General features: G+C 41.3%; 1 non-coding gene across 1 annotated transcript; it reads left to right on the top strand.

The window, feature by feature from the left end:
- Window positions 1–7,971: 7,971 nt before the first annotated feature.
- LOC120860267 lies at window positions 7,972–8,074 on the top strand. The gene has a single exon (XR_005720295.1). It is a non-coding gene; the product is annotated as a U6 spliceosomal RNA (small nuclear RNA).
- The last annotated feature ends 236 nt before the right edge of the window (window positions 8,075–8,310 follow it).

The raw sequence follows: 8,310 nt of genomic DNA, 5'->3' as shown, positions 1-8,310 counted from the left end.
AAGATCTTCATGAGCCAGATAATCACGATGGTCTGATCACCCACCTAGAGCCAGACATCCTTGAATGCAAAGTCAAGTGGGCCTTAGGAAGCATCACTATGAACAAAGCTAGAGGAGGTGATGGAATTCCAGTTGAGCTATTTCGAATCCTGAAAGATGATGTTGTGAAAGTGCTGCACTTAATATACCAACAAATTTGGAAAACTCAGCAGTGGCCATAGGACTGGAAAAGGTTAGTTTTCATTCCAGTCCCAAAGAAAGGCAATGCCAAAGAATACTCAAGCTACTGCACAACTGCATTCATCTCACATGCTAGCAAAGTAATACTCAGAATTCTCCAAGCCAGGCTTCAACAGTACATGAACTGTGAACTTCCAGATGTTCAAGCTGGATTTAGATAAGGCAAAGAAACCAGAGACCAAATTGCCAACATTTGTTGGATCATTGAAAAAGCAAGAAAATTCCAGAAAAACATCTATTTCTGCTTTATTGGCTATACCCAAAGCCTTTAACTGTGTGGATTCCAACAAACTGTGAAAAATTCTTCAAGAGATGGGAATACCAGACCACTTGACCTGCCTCCTGAGAAATTCATATGCAGATCAAGAAGCAACAGTTAGAACTGGACATGGAACAACAGAGTGGTTCCAAATCAGGAAAGTAGTACATCGATGGTGTATATTGTCACCCTGCTTATTTAACTTATATGCAGAGTACATCATGTGAATTGCTGGGCTAGATGAAGCACAAGCTGGAATCAAGATTTCCAGAAGAAATATCAATAACTTCAGATATGCAGATGACACCACACTATGACAGAAAGCAAAGAAGAACTAAAAGGCTCTTGATGAAAGCAAAAAGGTAGCTTAAAACTCAACATTGAGAAAACTAAGATCCTGGCATCTGGTCCCATCACTTCATGGCAAATAGATGAGGAAACAATGGAAACAGTGAGACTCTTTATTTTCTTGGGCTCCAAAATCGCTGCAGATGGTGACTGCAATCATGAAATTAAAATACGCTTGCTCCTTGGAAGAAAAGCTATGACCAACCTAGACATCATATTAAAAAGCAGAGACATTACTTTGCCAACAAAGGTCCATCAAGTCAAAGTTATGGTTTTTCCAGTAGTCATGTATGGATGTGAGAGTTGGACTATAAAGAAAGCTGAGTGCTGAAGAATTAATGTTTTTGAACTGTAGTGTTGGAGAAACTTTTGCGAGTCCTTGGACTACAAGGAGATCCAGCCAGTCCATCCTAAAGGAAATCAGTCCTGAATATTCATTGGAAGGACTGATGCTGAAGCTGAAACTCCAATACTTTGGCCACCTGAGGCGAAGATCTGACTCATTGTAAAAGACCCTGGTGCTGGGAAGGATTGATGGCGGGAGGAGAAGGGGATGACAGAGGATGAGACAGCTGGATGGCATCCCTGACTTGATGCACGTGAGGTTGAGTAAACTCTGGGAGTTGGTGATGGATAGGGAAACCTAGTGTGCTGCAGTCCATGGGGTTTCAAAGAGTCAGACATGACTGAGCAACTGAACTAACCTGAGAACTCAAACCAATATTGACTCATAGAAGATCTTAACAAAATACTGTGGAATTGAATTGAGGACAAAAGCAGAGAGTCTAGGGAAAAGAGACCAATGTGGAAAATTGTAATTATGAATCTCGAGCACATCCAGTGGCAAGGGGTCCCTGTCCCTCCAGCACATGCATTCCTACCACCTGTGCGGTCTGTCCCTCCAGTGGTGATGGATGCATTGGATTCACATAGCTTGATGACCAGCCATTAACATTATTCCAACCACCATCCTATCTTCCCACCCCATCCTAATTCTATAACTCCTGAGCAAACTGATTATAATTTGACTTTTCATACAGATTTTTCTATGGGAATAGAATGTTGTGAACCAGTATCTGATATACACATTGATGGTATTTCTTACTATATTAAAGTCCTAGGAATTTGGTTGGCATGGTCCAATCTTATAGTTTAATTCTGAGTGTACTGACAGAATCAATGTTTTGGACCTTCAAGGTAAGACCTTGGTGATGTCAACTTTTCCTGTAAGGACGCTTAGGGTGGTCATCATCTGCCTCCTACAACACATGTTGTCTATAACTGTGTATTCTCAAAAGCAGGCTCCACTTACGAGAGGCAAACTCAAAGAGAGCAGCATGGTTTCTGCTCAGTTCTATTTGTTCTATAAAAACAGAAGTCCATTTTAAAACAGAATAGCTGCAAGAAGTACAGAGGAAGCAACCAATGCCTAAAATTTTGTGTTGTACAGATCAAAGAGGAATATAATCAGGCTGCTAGTCAAGTGAGGCAACATCCCAGTGTCTCAGTTCCCCTTGCTTTAAAATTCAAAAAATGAAAGGCTATACAATTCATTTAACATTCAAAGCAAAAAAAACTTAAATAGGCCTTTTAAATCATTCAGTTCAGTTCAGTTCAGTTTCACTTCAGTCGCTCAGTCGTGTCCGACTCTTTGCGACACCATGAATCACAGCACGCCAGGCCTCCCTGTCCATCACCAACTCCTGGAGTTCACTCAGACTCACGTCCATCGAGTCAGTGATGCCATCCAGCTGTTTCATCCTCTGTCGTCCCCTTCTCCTCCTGCCCCCAATCCCTCCCAGCATCAAAGTCTTTTCCAATGAGTCAACTCTTCGCATAAGGTGGCCAAAGTACTGGAGTTTCAGCTTTAGCATCATTCCTTCCAAAGAAATCCCAGGGCTGATCTCCTTCAGAATGGACTGGTTGGATTTCCTTGCAGTCCAAGGGACTCTCAAGAGTCTTCTCCAACACCACAGTTCAAAAGCATCAATTCTTCGGCACTCAGCCTTCTCCACAGTCCAACTCTCACATCCATACATGACCACTGGAAAAACCATAGCCTTGACTAGACAGGCCTTTGTTGGCAAAGTAATGTCTCTGCTTTTGAATATGCTATCTAGGTTGGTCACAACTTTCCTTCCAAGGAGTAAGCGTCTTTTAGTTTCATGGCTGCAATCAACATCTGCAGTAATTTTGGAGCCCCCCAAAATAAAGTCTGACACTGTTTCCACTGTTTCCCCATCTATTTCCCATGAAGTGATGGGACCAGATGCCATGATCTTCGTTTCCTGAATGTTGAGTTTTAAGCCAACTTTTTCAGTCTCCTCTTTCACTTTCATCAAGAGGCTTTTTAGTTCCTCTTCACTTTCTGCCATAAGGGTGGTCTCATCTGCATATCTGAGGTTATTTATATTTCTTCTGGCAATCTTGATTCCAGCTTGTGCTTCTTCCAACCCCATGTTTCTCATGATGTACTCTGCATATAAGTTAAAGAAGCAGGGTGACAATATACAGACTTGACATACTCCTTTGCCTATTTGGAACCAGTCTGTTGTGCCATGTCCAGTTCTAACTGTTGCTTCCTGACTTGCATATAGGTTTCTCAAGAGGCAGGTCTTTACATTGGCAAAAACCTTTTTAAATTTTAACACATAATGTTCCAGAATATGTTGTTAAATTGGTAGAAGTTGAACCTGGCAGGATATAGTGTATAGGGTCACACACACAAAAAAATACAGTCAACAAAGACAAGACCAGGAGCTGTCTGTGGCTCAGATCATGAACTCCTCATTGCTAAATTCAGACTTAAATTGAAGAAAGCAGGGTAAACCGCTAGACCATTCAGGTATGACCTAAATCAAATCCCTTATGATTATACAGTGGAAGTGAGAAATAGATTTCAGGGCCTAGATCTGATAGATAGAGTGCCTGATGAACTATGGAATGAGGTTTGTGACATTGTACAGGAGACATGGATCAAGACCATCCCCATGGAAAAGAAATGCAAAAAAGCAAAATGGCTGTCTGGGGAGGCCTTACAAATAGCAGTGAAAAGAAGAGAAGCAAAAAGCAAAGGAGAAAAGGAAAGATATAAGCATCTGAATGCAGAGTTCCAAAGAATAGCAAGAAGAGATAAGAAAGCATTCTTCAGCAATCAATGCAAAGAAATAGAGGAAAAGAACAGAATGGGAAAGACTAGAGATCTCTTCAAAAAAATTAGAGATACCAAGGGAACATTTCATGCAAAGTTGGGCTCAATAAAGGACAGAAATGGTATGGACCTAACAGAAGCACAAGATATTAAGAAGAGATCGCAAGAATACATGGAAGAACTGTACAAAAAAGATCTTCACAACCCGGATAATCATGATGGTGTGATCACTCATCTAGAGCCCGACATCCTGGAATGTGAAGTCAAGTAGGCCTTAGAAAGCATTACTACGAACAAAGCTAGTGGAGGTGATCGAATTCCAGTTGAGCTGTTTCAAATCCTAAAAGATGATGTTGTGAAAGTGCTGCACTCAATATACCAAAAAATTTGGAAAACTCAGCAGTGGCCACAGGACTGGAAAAGGTCAGTTTTCATTCCAATTCCAAAGACAGGCAATGCCAAAGAATGCTCAAACTACCACACAATTGCACTCATCTCACATGCTAGTAAAGTAATGCTCAAAATTCTCCAAGCCAGGCTTCAGCAATACGTGAACTGTGAACTCCCTGATGTTCAAGCTGGTTTTAGAAAAGGCAGAGGAACTAGAGATCAAATTGCCAACATCTGCTGGGTCATCAAAAAAGCAAGAGAGTTCCAGAAAAACATCTATTTCTGCTTTATTGACTATGCCAAAGCCTTTGACTGTGTGGATCACAATAAACTGGAAAATTCTGAAAGAAATGGGAATACCAGACCACCTGACCTGCCTCTTGAGAAATCTGTATGCAGGTCAGGAAGCAACAGTTAGAACTGGACGTGGAACAACACACTGGTTCCAAATAGGAAAAGGAGTATGTCAAGGCTGTATATTGTCACCTGCTTATTTAACTTATATACAGAGTACATCTGAGAAACGCTGGACTGGAAGAAACACAAGCTGGAATCAAGATTGCCGGGAGAAATATCAATAATCTCAGATATGCAGATGACACCACCCTTATGGCAGAAAGTGAAGAGAAACTAAAAAGCCTCTTGATGAAAGTTAAAGAGGAGAGCGAAAAAGTTGGCTTAAAGCTCAACATTCAGAAAACAAAGATCATGGCATCTGGTCCCATCACTTCATGGGAAATAGATGGGGAAACAGTGGAAACAGTGTCAGACTTTATTTGGGGGGGCTCCAAAATCACTGCAGATGGTGATTGCCACCATGAAATTAAAAGACGCTTACTCCTTGGAAGCAAAGTTATGACCAACCTAGGTAGTATATTCAAAAGTAGAGGCATTACTTTGCCAACAAAGGTCCGTCTAGTCAAGGCTATGGTTTTTCCAGTAGTCATGTATGATGTGAGAGTTGGACTGTGAAGAAGGCTGAGCGCTGAAGAATTGATGCTTTTGAACTGTGGTGTTGGAGAAGACTCTTGAGAATCCCTTGGACTGCAAGGAGATCCAACCAGTCCATTCTGAAGGAGATCAACCCTGGGATTTCTTTGGAAGGAATGATGCTAAAGCTGAAACTCCAGTACTTTGGCCACCTTATGCGAAGAGTTGACTCATTGGAAAAGACTTTGATGCTGGGAGGGATTGGGGGCAGGAGGAGAAGGGGAAGACAGAGGATAAGATGGATGGATGGCATCACTGACTCGATGGACGTGAGTCTGAGTGAACTCCAGGAGTTGGTGATGGACAGGGAGGCCTGGCGTGCTGTGATTCATGGGGTCGCAAAGAGTTGGACACGACTGAGTGACTGAAATGAACTGAACTGAAGCGAACTGAAGCAACTCAACACAGACACACACACACTCTTTTTAGTGGTCATATAAATCAGTACAAATTTGGAAGAAAGGTAATCTGTCTATAGATCAGGGCTCTTAAATTTTTTCATACCATTTGCTTGAGGAATTCTACATATTTTAATCTGAGGAAATAGTTTAAAAAAAACAGAAAAAGCAATAAACATGGAGAGGTTCATTACAAATGTAAATATATATATATATGATTTTTTAAAAGCTTTGCCATAACACTGAAAGAATAAAAAATGTAGAAAACTCTATACTTGCTTTGATTACTCAATTAAGAAAAAAATGAACTAGAAAAAATTATTGAATAAATAGTAAGAATCATGTCGAGGTTCATACTTTTATCCAAATATACCATTCCAGGGTTTTTTTTTAAAAAAGGCAATCCATAGACTGAAGTGGAATACGTTATTATATGAAAATATACATTACAGTTTTACCTGTTGTTTAATCGCTAAGTCGTGTCCAACTCCTCTGTGATGCCATGGACTATAGCTTGCCAGGCTCCTCTGTCCATGGGACTTCCTAGGCAAGAATATTGCAGTGGGTTGCCATTTCCTCCTCCAGGGCATCTTCCCAACCCAGGTATCAAACCCAGGTCTCCTGTGTTGGCTGGTTAATTCATTACCACTGAAGCACCAGGAAAGCCCATACAGTGTTATCTAGATGGCCCCAAACTGGAAATAATCTGTCAAACAAAACAGAATTGAATTAGTCATAGTGATATATATTTGCATTACAGATCACTATCTAGTTAATAAAGATTATGTAGACTCTGATGCTGGGAGGGATTGGGGGCAGGAGGAGAAGGGGACGACAGAGGATGGGATGGCTGGATGGCATCACGGACTCGAGGGACGTGAGTCTGAGTGAACTCCGGGAGATGGTGATGGACAGGGAGGCCTGGCGTGCTGCGATTCATGGGGTCGCAAAGAGTCAGACACGACTGAGCGCCTGAACTGAACTGAACTAAGAAATATGAAATAACTATGATATAATTTTAAGTAGAGAAATAGTTTCCATATATTAAACGCTTACCATGAGCCTGTCATTCTGTTACTCAATTTATATACTTTATCGCTTTTTGTGCTCGCAGAACCTGATGAGTAGGTAGAGTGGTATCCTCAGTGACAGTAAGACAGTTGTAACAAGGTTGCTTAATAATTTTCCTGAGTTCACACAGCTAGTAGTCAGACCTAAAGCTAACTGATATCAAAGCCATTTCTCCTTAACTAAAATGTTATAAAATCCCTAGACACCTAAGGTAGTAAACAAAATAAATATAATATACATATATGGAGAAAAAGAGAAAATCAGAGTGGAGCAATGGAGTTCAGTTCAGGCACCTCAGTTGTGTCCGACTCTTTGTGACCCCATGAACTGCAGCACGCCAGGCCTCCCTGTCCATCACCAACTCACAGAGCCAACCCAAACTCATGTCCATTGAGTCGGTGATGCCATCCACCCATCTCATCATCTGTCGTCCCCTTCTCCTCCTGCCCTCAATCTTTCCCAGCATCAGGGTCTTTTCAAAAAAGTCAGCTCTTCACATCAGGTGGCCAAAGTTTTGGAGTTTCAGGTTCAGCATCAGTCCTTCCCATGAACACCCAGGTGCAGTGGTGTAGATAGTCTCATAGTAATTGTTTCCCTTCTATTACAATGTTGAGTACAAACAAACTAGCAAATAAAATGTTAACAGTGAGAATCAGACAAAAGTCTGGAAAGAAGTATACTAAAGTATTAATGAGTTTTGTTAAAGTGGTAGAGTTCAGTGTAATTTTCTCCTTTTCTCTATTTTACAAAGTTTTTTGGTAATGTATATTGCTTCCCTGGTAGCTCAACTGGTAAAGAATCTGCCTGCAAGGCAGGAGCCACAGGTTTGATTCCTAGGTTGGGAAGATTGCCTGGAGAAGGGATAGGTTACCCATTCCAGTATTCTTGGGATTCCCTGGTGGCTCAGATGGTAAAGAATCTGCCTGTGATGGCTAAGACCTGGGATCGATCCCTGAGCTGGGAAGATCCCCTGGAGAAGGGAACAGCTACCCACTCCATGGGTAGAGTTCCATGGATATGATGGACAGAGGAACCTGGCAGGCTACAGTCCATGGGGTCACAAAGAGTCAGACATGACTGAGTGATTTTCACACTTCACATAAGACTTTTGAAAAATACTTTAAATGCTTCAGCAACACATATGCTAAAATTGGAAAGATACTGAGAAAGATAGTATGGCCCCTGCCCAGGGATGACACACAATTTCATGGAGCATCACATACACACACACACACACACACACACACACACACACACACACACACACATATACATCTGTCCTCTGTGATACAGAAACCCGAGCTCTGTAAACTTATTGATCATTGAAACACTGTGGTATTCAGAAACAGCAATGGTACTCCTGGTGGTATAAGTGTTATTAAGAATACAGTATATCTGTCATTTCTTTCAAAATTCTTGGGGTTACTTTCCATAGAGTCCTATTTTTTAAAACAGGTTTGAGA

This window comes from Oryx dammah, unplaced genomic scaffold (assembly GCF_014754425.2).
Source record: "Oryx dammah isolate SB20612 unplaced genomic scaffold, SCBI_Odam_1.1 HiC_scaffold_11050, whole genome shotgun sequence".
Classification (NCBI taxonomy): Eukaryota; Metazoa; Chordata; class Mammalia; order Artiodactyla; family Bovidae; genus Oryx; species Oryx dammah.
Note: the sequence above shows the minus strand (reverse complement) of the source record. Positions and strands in the feature narration are given on the sequence as shown.